Source organism: Phyllobates terribilis, unplaced genomic scaffold (genome assembly GCF_046119375.1).
Source record: "Phyllobates terribilis strain yellow unplaced genomic scaffold, ASM4611937v1 Scaffold_1__5_contigs__length_1240528914, whole genome shotgun sequence".
In the NCBI taxonomy this organism is placed as follows: domain Eukaryota; kingdom Metazoa; phylum Chordata; class Amphibia; order Anura; family Dendrobatidae; genus Phyllobates; species Phyllobates terribilis.
Genome location: NW_027362761.1, coordinates 193,612,995 through 193,630,168, shown reverse-complemented (window position 1 = coordinate 193,630,168; position 17,174 = coordinate 193,612,995). Strand labels below are relative to the sequence as shown.

At 48.7% G+C, this 17,174-nt stretch overlaps 1 pseudogene; it reads right to left on the bottom strand.

Moving 5' to 3' along the window:
- Nucleotides 1-16,939, bottom strand: part of LOC141183449 (uncharacterized) — a 79,418-nt pseudogene extending 62,479 nt beyond the window's left edge.
- Nucleotides 16,940-17,174: the final 235 nt, after the last annotated feature.

Sequence of the window (17,174 nt, the reverse complement as noted above, 5' to 3'; positions counted from 1 at the left end):
CTTTAAGTGGGCTCTCCTCCACATCAACTTCAACATCACAAATACTCCAGTCCTCAAAGGTGTCACCCTAATCGCACTTGCTTCCTCACAGCTCCCAAATCTCCAGCTGCCCATCTGAGTATGAGGTAGAACAGATGGTTGAGTCTGCAGAGCTGTTTACTCATACTATAGCCTGGGAATCAGAGGTCGACTCCAGCGCTTCTGTGAGTCCAGACGAGGAAATGATCTGCACTGATGCCCAGAATCTTTATGAGTCGGATCCAGGACCAGACGAAGAAGGTTCTGACCATAATGTAGACCCTCATTCCCAAACTGTAACTCCTGTTGGTGGAGACAATGAGGAAGACGATGATGAGACTCAAATACCTGATTGGAGCGAGAACTTTAGTTTTTTGTCAGGGCAGGAACAGGTTGGCTCTGAGGACGACGGGTGTGATAACGCACAGGGTGATGATGATGAGGTTGGAGATCCCACTTACTGTCAACCCACAGTCAGCCAAGAGATGAGGTCAGCAGAGGAGGTGGAGGAAGATGCTAGTGACGACGAATTCAGGTTGCGCCTTCCTGGACAGAGACGTAGTACTGGAAGCACGTCAACAACTGCATCCTCAAACACAACTCTGCCTCTGACCACAAGTCGTGGTGGCTCTTCAGGTCGCATGGGTGCTAAGCCTTGCATAGCCTGGGCATTTTTTCAGATCGATAAAGATGACCCAACTCGTGTTATCTGTAACATTTGTCAGCAAAAGCTAAGTAGAGGCCAAAAAATACATAGTTTGAGTACTTCATGCATGAACCGGCACATGGACATGAAGCATAAGTTGCAGTGGGAAGCTCACTGTGCTACAATGCGGCCTAGCCGCCCGGGCCAACCACCGTCTGCCATATCTTGTGCATCCGCGGCCTCTTCATCCTCTGTGACTGGGGGGACAGCAGTCACACCTGTTTTGGGGCGAAGACCAGCCACCTCTTTACCTGCAACAGCCAGCGTGATTGGCAGGTCATCATTTTCTTTGGAGGTGGTAACACCAGCTGGTGTTGAGCGCTGTCCGACATCGATAGCACCACCTTTGGATCAAGGCAACCTAACATGTCCGCCTGCATCTTCCTCACAGACCGGCTGTTTGCCGGGGACACCCTTATCAACCCCGTCTAAGCACAATAGCCAGCCCTCGGTCCCTCAGATGTGGACAAGTAAAAGACCATTTCCTCCTAGCCATGAGAAAGCTAAGAGGTTGAATTTCACCATCTGCAAGCTCTTGGCTACAGAAATGCTGCCTTTCCGCCTGGTGGACACAGAGGATTTTCGAGACCTTATGTCCGTCGCAGTGCCCCAGTACCAGATGCCCAGTCGGCACTACTTCTCAAAGAAAGGTGTGCCTGCGCTCCACTAGCATGTCCAAGTCTTGCCGTACCCACGAGTTGTGCGTCAATCCTCTTTATGTCAAAGTTCATCCACTGCTTCTGCCTCCTCAACCTCCTCTCGGTCTTCCACCTGCACCCAAAGCCTGTCTGGTCATGCCACAAGCTTTCTAACTACGCAGAAGGGATCCTGCACACCTCCTTACTATGCTGGCAGTAGGGCTCAACGTCATCAGGCGGTTTTTACTTTGAAATGTCTGGGAAATGTGAGTCACACAGCTGAGGAGTTGTGGTCAGCTCTGGAGAACCAATTTCATGAATGGTTGTCTCCACTGGACCTGAAACCAGGGAAGGCCGTGTGCGACAATGCTGCAAACCTGGGTGCGGCCCTTCGCCGGGGCAATGTCACACACGTGCCTTGTATGGCTCACGTGTTGAACCTGGTTGTCCAGCAATTTTTAGCCCACTATCCCAGACTAGATGGCCTTCTGCAGAGGGCACGGTCGCTGTGTGCTCACTTCCGCCGTTCGCATCCCGCAGCTCAGCGACTTACATCTCTACAGAAGTCGTTGGGCCTGCCACTTCACCGGCTAAAATGCGATGTGCCTACCCGGTGGAATTCAACTCTGCACATGTTGCAGCGACTGTGGCAGCACCGACAAGCCCTGGTGGAATAAGTTCTGACGTATAGCCTGGGCCAACGAGATCCAGAGGTGGGGCAAATCACGCTGGAGGAGTGGTCTCAGATCAGGGACCTATGCACCCTTCTGCACAGTTTTGAAATGGCGACGAAGATGTTTAGTGCTGACGATGCCATTATCAGCATGACTATTCCGGTGATTTACATGCTGGAGCACATGTTAAACAGAATTCGGAGTCAGGTCGTGGCACAATAGGAGGTGGAGGAAGTAGAGGAGGAGGAGTTGTATGCGGAAGGGCTAACATCTGCAAGGTCCAGACGGTCGGCAGCGCCAAGGCGGCAGGCATGTGAGGGTGGGGGAGATGGTTTTACCAGGGTGCATGGTAGCAGCCAAACTAGTGAGGAAGGTGCAGGAGCCCAGGAAGAAGTGGAGGACGAACTGATGGAAGACTCATCAGATGAGGGAGACCTTGATCACATTTCTGTTGTGCGAGGTTAGGGGGAGAGGACAGAGGAAGGAAGCATGATTGTTACCTTGCCACCAACACAACAGGGACTTGGTGCTCCTGGATGCGCAACACACATGAGTGCCTTCTTGCTGCACTACCTGCAACATGACCCTCAAATTGTGAGAATTAGAAATAATCCTGACTACTGTGTTGCCACACTGTTAGATCCCCGGTACAAAAGTAAATTTGCAGAAATTATTCCTGCCATTGAAAGGGATGCACGCATGCAGGAGTATCAGCAGAGACTGTTGCAGAATCTTACATGTGCTTTTCCACAAAACACCAGTGGTGCACGTAGTGAATCTCACAGTTCCAACTTGCCAACCGTGGGACCGTCAAGTGTTCAGCACTCAAACCGTAACAGAACCACAGTATCTGCTGGTAACATCAATTTTGCGGAATCATTTCACCACTTTTTTAGCCCATCCTTTGCAAGGCCACAGGAGACAAGAAGTCTGACACATAGTCAACGCCTAGAGACGATGGTACAGGAGTATCTCCAAGTAAACATTGAAGCCATGACTGTGTCACTGGACCCTTGCTCTTTTTGGGCTTCCAATCTGGATAAATGGCCGGAGTTCGCCACTTACGCCTTGGAGATCTTGTCATGCCCCGCAGCCAGCGTTCTGTCTGAACGTGTGTTCAGCGCTGCTGGTGGTGTGCTGACAGATAAGCGCACGCGGCTCTCCATTGATAATGTAGACAGACTCACGTTCATAAAGATGAACAAATCATGGATCCGAAACGACTTTTCTACCCCTGTGACATCCTGGGGAGAGTAAAAGCTTGATGATTGGTTAAAATCACCCTACCAACCGTTTTAAGCTTTCAAATTACTAATCATGTTTATCTGTATCTTGGCTGGAAAATAATTTGGGCTTTGTAGCAGTGTGCAGCACTGATTCTATTAGGCCATCTATAATAAGCTCCACCAGATTTAAAATTACTAATCATGTTTATCTGTATCTTGACTGGAAAATAATTTGGGCTTTGTAGCAGTGTGCAGCACTGATCCTATTAGGCCATCTATACTAAGCTCCACCAGATTTAAAATTAATAATAATTTTTAGCTGCATCTAGCCCGGAAAATAATTTTGGGGCTCCGAGATGCGCAAGACACATAAGTGCCTTCTTGCTGCACTACCTGCAACATGACCCTCATATTGTCAGAATTCGAAGTAATCATGACTACTGGGTTGCCACACTCTTAGATCCCCCAAACTTTTCGATCAACCTTTTCATTTTAATAAAGACCAAAAAAATGGTCATTTTTGAAATTATAAGCATTAGCAGGTTATTAGAAACTGAAATCAAACAGTTTTCAACTCAAAACTTTATTCTAGGTGATGTTACATTTTCACATAGGACCCCTTGTTCGAAAGGAGCTTCTGAACTCTCTCGTCCATTGAATTTGTCAGGTTTTGGATGGTTTCTGCTTCAATTGTTTTGCATGAGGACAGAATACCCTCCCAGAGCTGTTGCTTAGATGTGAACTGCCTCCCGCCATCATAGACACTCCTTTTGATGATGCTCCATAGGTTCTGAATGGGGTAGAGGTCAGGGGAGCATGGGGGTCACACCATAAGTTTGTCCCCTTTTATGCCCATATCAGCCAGAGATGCAGATGTTTTATGTGCAGCATGAGATGGTGCATTATCATGCAAAAAAATGATCTTGCTGTGAAATACACGGTTCTTCTTCTTGAACCATGGAAGGAAGTGCTGTTTGAGAAAATCCACATACATTATGGAGTTCATCTTTAGCGCCTTCAGGGATCCTAAAGGGGCCGACAATCTCTCTCCCCATGATTCCAGCCCAAAACATTACTCCACCTCCTCCTTGTTGGCGCTGTAGCCGTGTTTGCGTGGGGTGTCCATCAACCAGCCATTCTCCACTCCATCCATCTGGACCATCGAGCGCTGCACGGCACTCATCCGTGAACAAAACAGTTTTGAAATCAGTCTTCATGTAATGTTTGGCCCACTGGAGCCGTTTCTGCTTGTGTGAAGTGGATAGAGGAGGTCGACAGGATGGCGTATGCACAGCTGCAAACCTCTGAAGGACCCTGCATCTTGTTGTTCGGGGGACGTTGGAGGCACCAGCAGCTTCAAAAACTTGTCTGCTGCTATGACAAGGCTTTTTTGCCGCTGCTCTTTTAACCTGACGTAATTGCCTGTAGGAAAGAGTCCTCAATTTGCCCTTATCAGCACGCACAAGTGTGTACTGTGAATCAGCTACATACTTCTTGATGGCCAAGACACTTCATCCTGATCATCGCACAATGTTGATTGTAGTCATGCCTTGACCTAAACACTCCACAATTTGTTGCTTCTCAGCAGCCGACACATCCTTTTTCTTTCCCATTATGGCAGAAAATGTAGGCTGCTTAATAATGTGAGACAGCCTTCTTAAGTAGTCTTGCCTTTCATTGGACACACCTGCCAAACTAATTAGCACAGGTGTCTGCAATTGCTTACAGTGATATAAAGAGCCCTGACACACATCACCATCAATGAGTTTAACTGACAAACAAACAAATTCTTCCCTTATCACTCCTAAACACTTTTTGCATAATAATTTGGAACACAGTGTACATGTGCTTTTCCACAAAACACCAGTGGTTCACGTAGTGAATCTTACAGTTCTAACTTGCCAACTGTGGTCTGTATGGAGTTGTTCAATAAAGGGCCCAAAATTAAGATAACATAGATGGGAGAGGTCTCTATGAATAGGAATTCCTAAGTATTTGATACCCTGTGAGGGCCAGGCAAAGGGAAAGTTGGACTGGATGGAATCCTATATGGATTTGGGGAGGGAGACATCGAGGGCCTCAGACTTCGCTGCATTGATTTTAAAATTTGACCATGTAACAAAGTGATCTATTTCAGCCATAACAGCATGGATGGATATATGTGATTGAGTGATATATACTAGGACATCATCAGCAAATAGAGAGCACTTGTACTCGGTGCCTCCCACCTCAATCCACCTAATATTGGGGTTATGGCGAATTGATGAGAGCAGGTGCTCCGTCACTAGGATGTATAAGAGAGGGGACAGAGGACATCCCTGCCTTGTCCCATTGGTGATTGTGAAAGGTGATGAAAATGTTCTGATGCACCCCCTGGGCCTTGGGACACCCGGAGCCGGACCCTTTTTGGTGGATGCTGGTGGTTGTAGTCTTCGTGGCGGCGACCCGGTTCCGTGGCTCAGGGTGGTCAAACCAGTGGCGGAACTATTTATGTGGTTTTGATGTTTAAATGTCCGACTACGCCACCCGTGGATTGCGGTCAGAGTGAACCACCGCTGCAGGGAAGACCGCTGAGGCTGGTGTTGTGGGTGCAGCAGAGCGTAGCATAACTCCCCACGGGAGGAGTATAGCCTCAGGGCAGTGTATGCGGAGGATGGGGGTGATGGTGCAGGGCAGCAGCAGTAATGACACGGAGTCAGTGATGCAGTCCAGGGCCTTTACTCACAGTTCTTATTATCCAGACCACGTCTGCAGGTAACGGCTGCCCACGTCGTACTGTGCTCACCAGGTGAGGGGCTCAGACAACTCCCAGATAACTTTGGAGCGCTTCACAGGACCCCCTTTGTGTGTCCTTTGTCTGGCCTTTCTTACCAACCCTTCTGTCCGGCTGCCTCGGGCCTCCTCTTGGTAAACTTGGCGCCAGTTTCCCTGACCCTATGTGGTGCCTTCCTAGCGGGTGTAGTGAGGGGCTGCGCCACATAAAATGTCACAGCCTCCGGTTTCTAGCTGAGGGTCGTTTCCTGCCTCCACTAGTTTCGGGGACCGGTCTCCCCCTTTGGCCTGACCCCTCCACGCAGGTGGATTCGGGCGTGCGGTGGCGACTCGCCCGTCCACACCCCTGGGATCCCTTCATTCCTCGTTCCTGGAGCCTTCTCCGCTCCTCTTCCTTCCTTCTCCCTCTTCCAGGCCTGGGCCTCTGTTACTAGGCCCGCCTCCGGAGCAGAGCTCATGCAGAGCCCCTGCTCCCTGCCACTTCTGCTCAGACTTCTCTGCACTGAACTAAGATGGTGCCCACCTTTTATACTCCCTTCTCAATGCACCCAGGAACTGCTTCCTCCCTGCTCCTGCACTACAGGGTTCCCCTTCCTCAGTGTTCCCTCCCCCCACTCCAGCCAGGGACAGGGACTGTCGTGCCCATCTCAGAGGCATATTGGTCGCCCTGCCCCACGGCAATGTGGTGTAATGCATGCAGGTGTCGGGTCCTGATCCACACTCCATCCTTACCTGAGAGTGAGATATCACACCTCTGGGTGAGGTGCAATACCTCTGTAGCAACCGAGCCCTCAGGGTGCTACAGTTCCATTTATCTTCAGCCTAGGTGACGTATTGTGATACAGGGCCGTGATTTTGGCTATAAAAGGGTTCCCTAGACCCCTACCCCAAGCTTTTTAAGAGAATCATATATGGCGTGCCAGGAGACTCTATGGAATGCTTTCTCAGCATCCAACGAGAGTATCTAATTACAAATTTTTAACTGCATCTAGCCCAGGAAATACTTTGTGCCTAGTAGCAGTGTCTGCTAGTCAGCGGATTATCCCGGCTGTTAAGCAAGCTACACCACCTGTGGTTTGGACACTTAATTTTTTCAAAGGAAATGCTTCGGGACCACGGGATACTCAGTGAAGAGCATCAGGAGGCACCCCAAGGCATAGGGGCTGGGACTGGCAGTAGGATGCCTTGCGGTGGACAGCCGAGCTCGATCCTTATAAAAGCTTTTTAACTGCAGCAGCTTTAGTGGACGCTACTGGAGCTGGAATTACGCGGCTGCTGGCTTGAGACTTGCCCTCCAATAGATCCTTGTAAATGGATTTAAAGTGTATTCATTCAAATTAGAGAGACAATTTAAATTAAAAAGCTTAGAGCTGCCTCCACCACAGGGAGGCTCGCTCGACCCACCAGCGGACAGGCACCAGTATTGGGAGAGGGGGGCTGGCCGTCAGGGTTCACCGCGGCTCTGGCACAAACCCGGCGACACGGAGGTGGCACGGGCAGGAGCGGACTGAACGTGTAGGCTTCTCACTTTTTGGATTTTAGAAGGGCATGACATGCCTATATCTGTGTCTCCCCCTCCTTTTACTCCTCCAGCTCTTTTCTTTTCACATGACTATATGTACGTGTCACTTTTCCATGTGTTAGTTGTGTCTTCTGAGCAGTTTGTCAGCTTTTGGACACCTTTGAAGGTGTTTTCTATGTGTTTTTGTTTGCCTGCCATTGGTTTTAACGGTGTTCGAAGGTGTTCGACGAACAGTTCGACGAACAGTTCGGCGAACACACGGGTGTTCGACGAACCGAACCGAACTCGAACACTACGGGGGTGGCTCAACACTAGCCATGACTGTGTCACTGGACCCTTGCTCTTTTTGGGCTTCGAATTTGGATAAATGGCCGGAGCTCGCCACTTACGCCTTGGAGATCTTGTCATGCCCCACAGCCAGCGTTCTGTCTGAACGTGTGTTCAGCGCTGCTGGTGGTGTGCTGACAGATAAGCGCACGCGGCATTCCACTGATAATGTAGACAGACTCACGTTCATAAAGATGAACAAATCATGGATCCGAAACGACTTTTCTACCCCTGTGTCATCCTGGGGAGAGTAAAAGCTTGATGATTGGTTAAAATCACCTCACCAACCGTTTTAAGCTTTCAAATTTCTAATCATGTTTATCTGTATCTTGGCTGGAAAATAATTTGGGCTTTGTGGCAGTGTGCAGTACTGATTCTATTAGGCCATCTATACTAAGCTCCACCAGATTTAAAATTACTAATCATGTTTATCTGTATCTTGGCTGGAAAATAATTTGGGCTTTGTAGCAGTGTGCAGTACTAATTCTATTAGGCCATCTATACTAAGCTCCACCAGATTTAAAATTAATAATAATTTTTAGCTGCATCTAGCCCGGAAAATAATTTTGGGGATCCGAGATGCGCAAGACACATAAGTGCCTTCTTGCTGCACTACCTGCAACATGACACCCAGATTGTCAGAATTCGAAGAAATCCTGACTACTGGGTTGCCACACTCTTAGATCCCCCACACTCTTCGATCAACATTTTCATTTTAATAAAGACCAAAAAAATGTTCATTTTTGAAATTATAAGCATTAGCAGGTTATTAGAAACTGAAATCAAACAGTTTTCAACTCAAAACTTTATTCTAGGTAATGTTACATTTGCACATAGGGCCCCGTGTTCGAAAGGAGCTTCTGAACTCTCTCGTCCATTAAATTTGTCAGGATTTGGATGGTTTCTGCTTCAATTGTTTTGCATGAGGACAGAATACCCTCCCAGAGCTGTTGCTTAGATGTGAACTGCCTCCCGCCATCATAGACACTCCTTTTGATGATGCTCCAGAGGTTCCGAATGGGGTAGAGGTCAGGGGAGCATGGGGGTCACACCATAAGTTTGTCCCCTTTTATGCCCATATCAGCCAGAGATGCAGATGTGTTATGTGCAGCATGAGACGGTGCATTATCATGCATGAAAATGATGTTGCTGTGGAATACACGGTTCTTCTTCTTGAACCATGCCAGGAAGTGCTGTTTGAGAAACTCCACATACATTATGGAGTTCATCTTTACCCCTTCAGGGATCCTAAAGGGGCCGACAATCTCTCTCCCCATGATTCCAGCCCAAAACATTTCTCCACCTCTTCCTTGTTGGCGCTGTAGCCGTGTTTGCGTGGGGTGTCCATCAACAAGCCATCCTCCACTCCATCCATCTGGACCATCGAGCGTTGCACGGCACTCATCCGTGAACAAAACAGTTTTGAAGTCAGTCTTCATGTATTGTTTGGCCCACTGGAGCCGTTTCTGCTTGTGTGCAGTGGATAGAGGAGGTCGACAGGATGGCGTACGCATAGCTGCAAACCTCTGAAGGACCCTGCATCTTGTTGTTCGGGGGACGTTGGAGGCACCAGCAGCTTCAAAAACTTGTCTGCTGCTATGACAAGGCTTTTTTGCCGCTGCTCTTTTAACCTGACTTAATTGCCTGTAGGAAAGAGTCCTCAATTTGCCCTTTTCAGCACGCACACGTGTTTACTGTGAATCAGCTACATACTTCTTGATTGCCAAGACACTTCATCCTGATCATCGCACAATGTTGATTGTAGTCATGCCTTGACCTAAACACTCCACAATTTGTTGCTTCTCAGCAGCCGACACATCCTTTTTCTTTCCCATTTTGGCAGAAAATGTAGGCTGCTTAATAATGTGGGACAGCCTTCTTAAGTAGTCTTGCCTTTCATTGGACACACCTGCCAAACTAATTAGCACAGGTGTCTGCAATTGCTTACAGTGATATAAAGAGCCCTGACACACATCACCATCAATGAGTTTAACTGACAAACAAACAAATTATTCCCTTATCACTCCTAAACAGTTTTTGCATAATAATTTGGAACACAGTGTACATGTGTTTTCCACAAAACACCAGTGGTTCACGTAGTGAATCTTACAGTTCTAACTTGCCAACCGTGGTCTGTATGGAGTTGTTCAATAAAGGGCCCAAAATTAAGATAACATAGACGGGAGAGTTCTCTATGAATAGGATTTCCTAAGTATTTGATACCCTGTGAGGATGAGGCAAAGGGAAAGTTGGACTGGATGGAATCCTGTATGGATTTGGGGAGGGAGACATCGAGGGCCTCAGACTTCGCTGCATTGATTTTAAAATTTGACCATGTAACAAAGTGATCTATTTCAGCCATAACAGCATGGATGGATATATGTGATTGAGTGATATATACTAGGACATCATCAGCAAATAGAGAGCACTTGTTCTCGGTGCCTCCCACCTCAATCCACCTAATATTGGGGTTAAGGCGAATTGATGAGAGCAGGTGCTCCGTCACTAGGATGTATAAGAGAGGGGACAGAGGACATCCCTGCCTTGTCCCATTGGTGATTATGAAAGGTGATGAAAATGTTCTGACGCGCCCCCTGGGCCTTGGGACATCCGGAGCCGGACGCTTTTTGGTGGATGCTGGTGGTTGTAGTCTCCGTGGCGGCGACCCGGTTCCGTGGCTCAGGGTGGTCAAACCAGTGGCGGAACTATTTATGTGGTTTTCATGTTTAAATGTCCGACTACGCCACCTGTGGATTGCGGTCAGAGTGAACCGCCGCTGCAGGGCAGACCGCTGAGGCTGGTGTTGTGGGTGCAGCAGAGCGTAGCATAACTCCCCACGGGAGGAGTATAGCCTCAGGGCAGTGTATGCGGAGGATGGGGGTGATGGTGCAGGGCAGCAGCAGTAACGACACGGAGTCAGTGATGCAGTCCAGGGCCTTTACTCACAGTTCTTATTATCCAGACCACTTCTGCAGGTAACGGCTGCCCACGTCGTACTATGCTCACCAGGTGAGGGGCTCAGACAACTCCCAGCTACCTTTGGAGCGCTTCACAGAACCCCCTTTTTGTGTCCTTTGTCTGGCCTTTCTTACCAACCCTTCTGTCCGGCTGCCTCGGGCCTCCTCTTGGTAAACTTGGCGCCAGTTTCTCTGATCCTATGTGGTGCCTTCCTAGCGGGTGTAGCGAGGGGCTGCGCCACATAAAATGTCACAGCCTCCGGTTTCTAGCTGAGGGTCGTTTCCCGCCTCCACTAGTTTCGGGGACCGGTCTCCCCCTTTTGCCTGACCCCTCCACGCTGGTGGATTCGGGCGTGCGGTGGCGACTCGCCAGTTCGCACCCCTGGGATCCCTTCGTTCCTCGTTCCTGGAGCCTTCTCCGCTCCTCTTCCTTCCTTCTCCCTCTTCCAGGCCTGGGCCTCTGTTACTAGGCCCGCCTCCGGAGCAGAGCTCATGCAGAGCCCCTGCTCCCTGTCAATTCTCCTCAGACTTTTCCGCACTGAACTAAGATGGTGCCCACCTTTTATACTCCCTTCTCAATGCACCCAGGAACTGCTTCCTCCCTGCTCCTGCACTACAGGGTTCCCCTTCCTCAGTGTTCCCTCCCCCCACTCCAGCCAGGGAAAAGGACTTTCGTGCCCATCTCAGGGGGATATTGGTCGCCCTGCCCCACGGCAATGTGGTGTAATGCATGCAGGTGTCGGGTCCTGATCCACACTCCATCCTTACCTGAGAGTGAGATATCACACCTCTGGGTGAGGTGCAATACCTCTGTAGCAACCGAGCCCTCAGGGTGCTACAGTTCCATTTATCTTCAGCCTAGGTGACGTATTGCGATACAGGGCCGTGATTTTGGCTATAAAAGGGTCCCCTAGACCCCTACCCCAAGCTTTTTAAGAGAATAATATATGGGGTGCCAGGAGACTCTATGGAATGCTTTCTCAGCATCCAACGAGAGTATCTAATTACAAATTTTTAACTGCATCTAGCCCAGGAAATACTTTGTGCCTAGTAGCAGTGTCTGCTAGTCAGCGGATTATCCAGGCTGTTAAGCAAGCTACACCACCTGTAGTTTGGACACTTAATTTTTTCAAAGGAAATGCTTCGGGACCACGGGATACTCAGTGAAGAGCATCAGGAGGCACCCCAAGGCATAGGGGCTGGGACTGGCGGTAGGACGCCTTGCGGTGGACAGCCGAGCTCGATCCTTATAAAAGCTTTTTAACTGCAGCAGCTTTAGTGGACGCTACTGGAGCTGGAATTACGCGGCTGCTGGCATGAGACTTGCCCTCCAATAGATCCTTGTAAAAGGATTTAAAGTGTATTCATTCAAATTAGAGAGACAATTTAAATTAAAAAGCTTAGAGCTGCCTCCACCACAGGGGGGCTCGCTCGACCCACCAGCGGACAGGTACCAGTATTGGGAGAGGGGGGCTGGCCGTCAGGGTCCACCGCGGCTCTGGCACAAACCCGGCGACACGGAGGTGGCACGGGCAGGAACGGACTGGCCGTGTAGGCTTCTCACTTTTTGGATTTTAGAAGGGCATGACATGCCTATATCTGTGTCTCCCCCTCCTTTTACTCCTCCACCTCTTTTCTTTTCGCATGACTGTATGTACGTGTCACTTTTCCATGTGTTAGTTGTGTCTTCTGAGCAGTTTGTCAGCTTTTGGACACCTTTTTAGGTGTTTTCTATGTGTTTCTGTGTTTTTGTTTGCCTGCCATTTGTTTTAACGGTGTTCGAAGGTGTTCGACGAACAGTTTGGCAAACACATGGGTGTTCGACGAACCGAACCGAACTCGAACACTACGAGGGTGGCTCAACACTACTGTTGACAAGCAGCAGTAAAAGCTTTGAGCTCTGCTTCCTCTGCTGACATACTGGGAGGTAAGACTGCAGCCTCTACCAATGTATCTTCAGTTGTGACAGCATATCCAGTATGAAACCTGCCAGAGTTATCAGCATATCTGGATCCATCCGTATATAACGTGAGTTCTGGGTCGTCCAAGGGTACTTCCCCCACTAAAACAAGTGGAGTTGACTCCGCAGTAATTTGTTCCAGACAATCATGTGGTGGAGCCTCTTTATCCTCTCCTTCAGGTGCTGGCAGCAGGGTGGCCGGGTTGATGGTGGTGCACCAATGTAATTTCACATTTTCTGGTAAAATCAACGAACACTGCAGCCGCAGGTGTCTCTGTGTGGACAGATGTTTAGGTTGCTGTAAAGCTAAAACAGCCGCAATATCATGTGGAGCATAAATGTGAGTCACATGTCCAAGGAGGATATCCGCCGTTTTTTTCAAGTAACTGTTGTGTGGCGTGAATCGCTCGTAGACAGCTGGGGGAGGCCCTGGCTACCGGGTCCAGACGTGCTGAGTAATAACCAACCGGGCGCTGCTTTGTACAGTGTCTCTGCATGAGTACCCCGGCTGCATGCCCTCCTGTCTCGGAGACATACAAATGGAAAGGTTAAGCATAATCCGGGTTTCCAAGTGCAGGGGCTGTCATTATCCTTGATTTTAGTTGCTCAAAGGCTTGTTGCAGCAGTTCTTGGTGGTCCTTGTTGTTTACATAAGGCAGAGTGTCTTCTTTTAGTGCATTATATAGGGGTTGCATCAGTGAGGCGTCTGGGATCCATTGTCTGCAATATGTACATAGTCCGAGGAACCATTGCAGCTCTATGGGATCCTTTGGGAATGGTAGTAGATATATGGTCGTTTTTCTTTCTTCTGTGAGATGCCTGGCACCCTGAGTAAGGCAGTGGCCTAAGAAAACCACTTGACCAAGGCAAAGCTGAAGTTTCGAGGCTTAGACTCGACAATTCAGTTTTGCTAGATGCTTGAGGAGGCTAACACTGGTCCTGATGGACATTTGCTCCGTGGGGGCGCACAAAAGAAGATCATCAACGTATTGTAATAGCACTACCTCAGGGTTGTCCAGCTGCCACGGCAGCAGACAGCTGGACATGTTCTTTGTAAACTGATTGGGTCTACTCTGTGCTCCCTGCGGCATCACCGTCCAAGTCAATTGCCTACCCTGATATGTAAATGCAAACAGAAACTGACAGTCTTTATGTAGTGGAATACTGAAAAAGGCGTTTGCCAAATCGATTACTGTAAACCAGGCTGCGGTAGATGGTATTTGTGAGAGAAGCGTATGTGGGTTAGGCACCACAGGAGTTTCCAAGAGTGTCGCTGCATTTACTCTCCTCAAATCCTGCACCAATCGATAAGTGGGTGGCTGCCCCGGTTGGGATTTCTTCCTTACAGGGAACAACGGTGTATTGCACGGGGAGACGCAGGGAATTAGTGCCCCTTTCTCTAACAAGGTCTGAATTTGCTGGTGTAGACCTTGTTCTTGTGCATATTTGAGTGGGTACTGGCGAACCTTGGGAAAGGGCGCACCGAGCTTGAGGTACACCTGTATTGGTTCTACCAGCAATCTCCCAATGTCGTCTGGGCCTTATGACCACAGATGAGAAGGAATTTCCCCTATGTGTGGGGCTAACCTGGGATCGTTTGGGAGATTTTCATTTGTATCTGATACGGTAACCATAACCGTGGGTAGTGCTCGTAAGATGCAGACGTCCTCTACGTGTGTATCAGAATTTGGATCCTTTATAGTAAGGATCATCTGACCATTGTCCTTGTATTGAATTCAGGATCGGAATTTAGACAAGAGGTCTGCCCCTAAAAGATTCACCGGGCAGGTCGGGGATATGACAAGTTGTGCCATTACTTCCGGGAAAGGGCCAATTGGAATAGGTTTGGTGAGAGTATGCTTGTTAGGTCTGCCATCCACACCGATCAATATTAGATTGTCGTTAGAAAATTGGACCAGGAGACCCTGGGGCAGTTCAGAGGATTTTAGAATGGAGTTGGCCGCCCCAGTGTCTACCATGAACTTCACCGGATTTCCTCCTACTGGGAGAACGACAGATGAACAGAGCCCAGGGGTGGTTACGGGCATCACAATGGCAGACTCTGGTTGGCCTCCATTTCAGTATGGACGGTCTTGGGGGACATTTTCTCGTGAGTCTCGTGGGCTAGGCGTCCTATTTCTGGATATGGGGGCTTGGGCGGTACACTGGCTAGCAGGGGTGTGACAGTCCCTTTGGAAGTGTCCTGTCCGGCCACATCTCCAACAGTGAAGACAGGAATTCACTACTGGTCTTTTCCCGGGATACATTACTTGTTGATTAGGCACCGTCATGGGATAATAGTGGGGCTGTAAGGGAGGATACTGTGTTACGGGTACTGCAGGTGTCGCAACTGCCACTACAGCGGGTTTGGATTTAGACTTAACTGCAGAAGTGGTCCGGGCGACATTTTTCTGGAAGCTTTTTGCTACCTTTAGGGCATCTCCTGGGGTGGCAGACTCAACATCTGGTCTTACAGCCAATATCGCGTCCTTGATTTCAGTCGTAAACCCTGGATAAAGGTGGACACTAACAGCTGGCAATGAGTTTTAGTATGTAAGGAGAACTCAAGGTCCTTATAGACCTGCATAAGGCGCCCATAAAACTTTTCAGCCAACTCCCCCTTCTCTTGAATGGCGTCTGTGAGGGTAGTGGATTGATCAGCCAACTTATCCTGAGCCCATATTTTAAGGGCTTGACAAAAGTCAAACCCACTGTCGTACATATTGGCGTCTAATGCTCTATTATATGGGATAGCAGCCTCTACCATTGGATAATATCCTTCACCGGCTTTTACACGGAGCAGGTGTGGAAGATCTTGCTTTGTTGTAGAATATATCTCTCTATTTGCAGTCATGCCCCTGCAAAAAGCCATGGGGGAGTGTTCGGGATCCAGGAGACGGTTACACAGAGTATCCGTCTGTGCTGTGGAAAAAGGGGTATATTTGGGTTGGCCGATATTCTGGTCCGCTTCTTCCATCTCTGGGAGAGGAAGTGAAGGTGGAGGCGGAGGGAAATCAGCATGAGTACTGATTGTTGGGAGATCTTGGAGGTAGGGGAACACTGGGGGAGACCAGATATTGGGTTTGATTAGTTGAGCGGCATAATCGACGAGATCCCTGTCGATGGCCAAGAGTCTTATCTCTCTTAGTTTAGTTGGGTTCATGGCGATGTATTGCTTTAAATTTTTAATGGAGGCCAGAAATGGCAGTATTTTCTGACAACGTATATGTGATCCGTTTGATGAAGAAAACAGAGTTTTAAATAGCTGGATTTCTAGCGCTCTAATTTTGAAAGGACCTGGCTGTATTCTGCAGTGCCAACAATCAAATGGCGCTGAAAAAATCGTGTTCTCTGGATTGCTTTTTAAGCAAATAATGAGGATTAAGATCCAAAGAAAAGTATTCCTGTCCCCTGAGACCTGGGCCTTTGTATAGAAATATCTAACAACAGCAGAAGGCAGAATTGGAATGGAGCCTCTTGTGCTATATGCACTGCAGTCTGCTATATACACTGCCTGCCTATACACCCTGCCTGCCTGATATCTCTACAGATAGATTAGTCCTCAGAAGGACTATTTGTTAAGATGGATATGAGTAATGTACGGTTTTTCTCCCTACACTACCTAATACATGATCAAATCTCTCCCTGACACAGCACCTCTCCCTACACTGTCTGATCTGGAGTGACTGTGATGAGCATGGCGGCGCCAGGTCTGATATAGGCCTGATGACGCTGTGCGGCCAGCCAATCACTGTAATGCCACAACCAACATGGCTACGGTATTACAGTGCATGGCAGGCAATCCCTGCATGTTCATTGGCTCTCTAAAGAGCGCCAAACATGCAGGGAGAGGACCCGAGTTCCCACTCGAGCAACCCAGAAATACTCGGTGAGCAGTAGCGAGCATGCTCGCTCATCACTAGTCTTATATACGAGACACGACTGATATGCTGAAGAGGGTGGATGGGATCTTTGTGGAGCCAGATGTTCTATTTGTAACTGCAGCTGTAGAGTCCCTCTGTACCTGCATCAGACACGAGTATGGACTTGAGGTGGTCCGCTTCTTCCTGAGGGACAGCAACTGGTACAGCACGACCTGTAATCTGATACTTGAGCTGCTCCACTTCGTCCTTACTCATAATTTTTTGGTTTTCAAAAATAGATTTTATTTATAGATGCACGGCACTGTGATGGGCGTGGCATGTGCGCCTTTGTATGCCAACCTCTTCCTTGGTTTTTGGGAGAGGACTATTTTTGGCGGTAAGGGCGCACATGCCATGGAACCCATCCAGTGCTGGTATAGGTATATAGAAGATTTATTTTTTCTTTGGAAAGGGACGGTGGAGCAGCTTGAGCGGCTCATCGGTCGTTTAA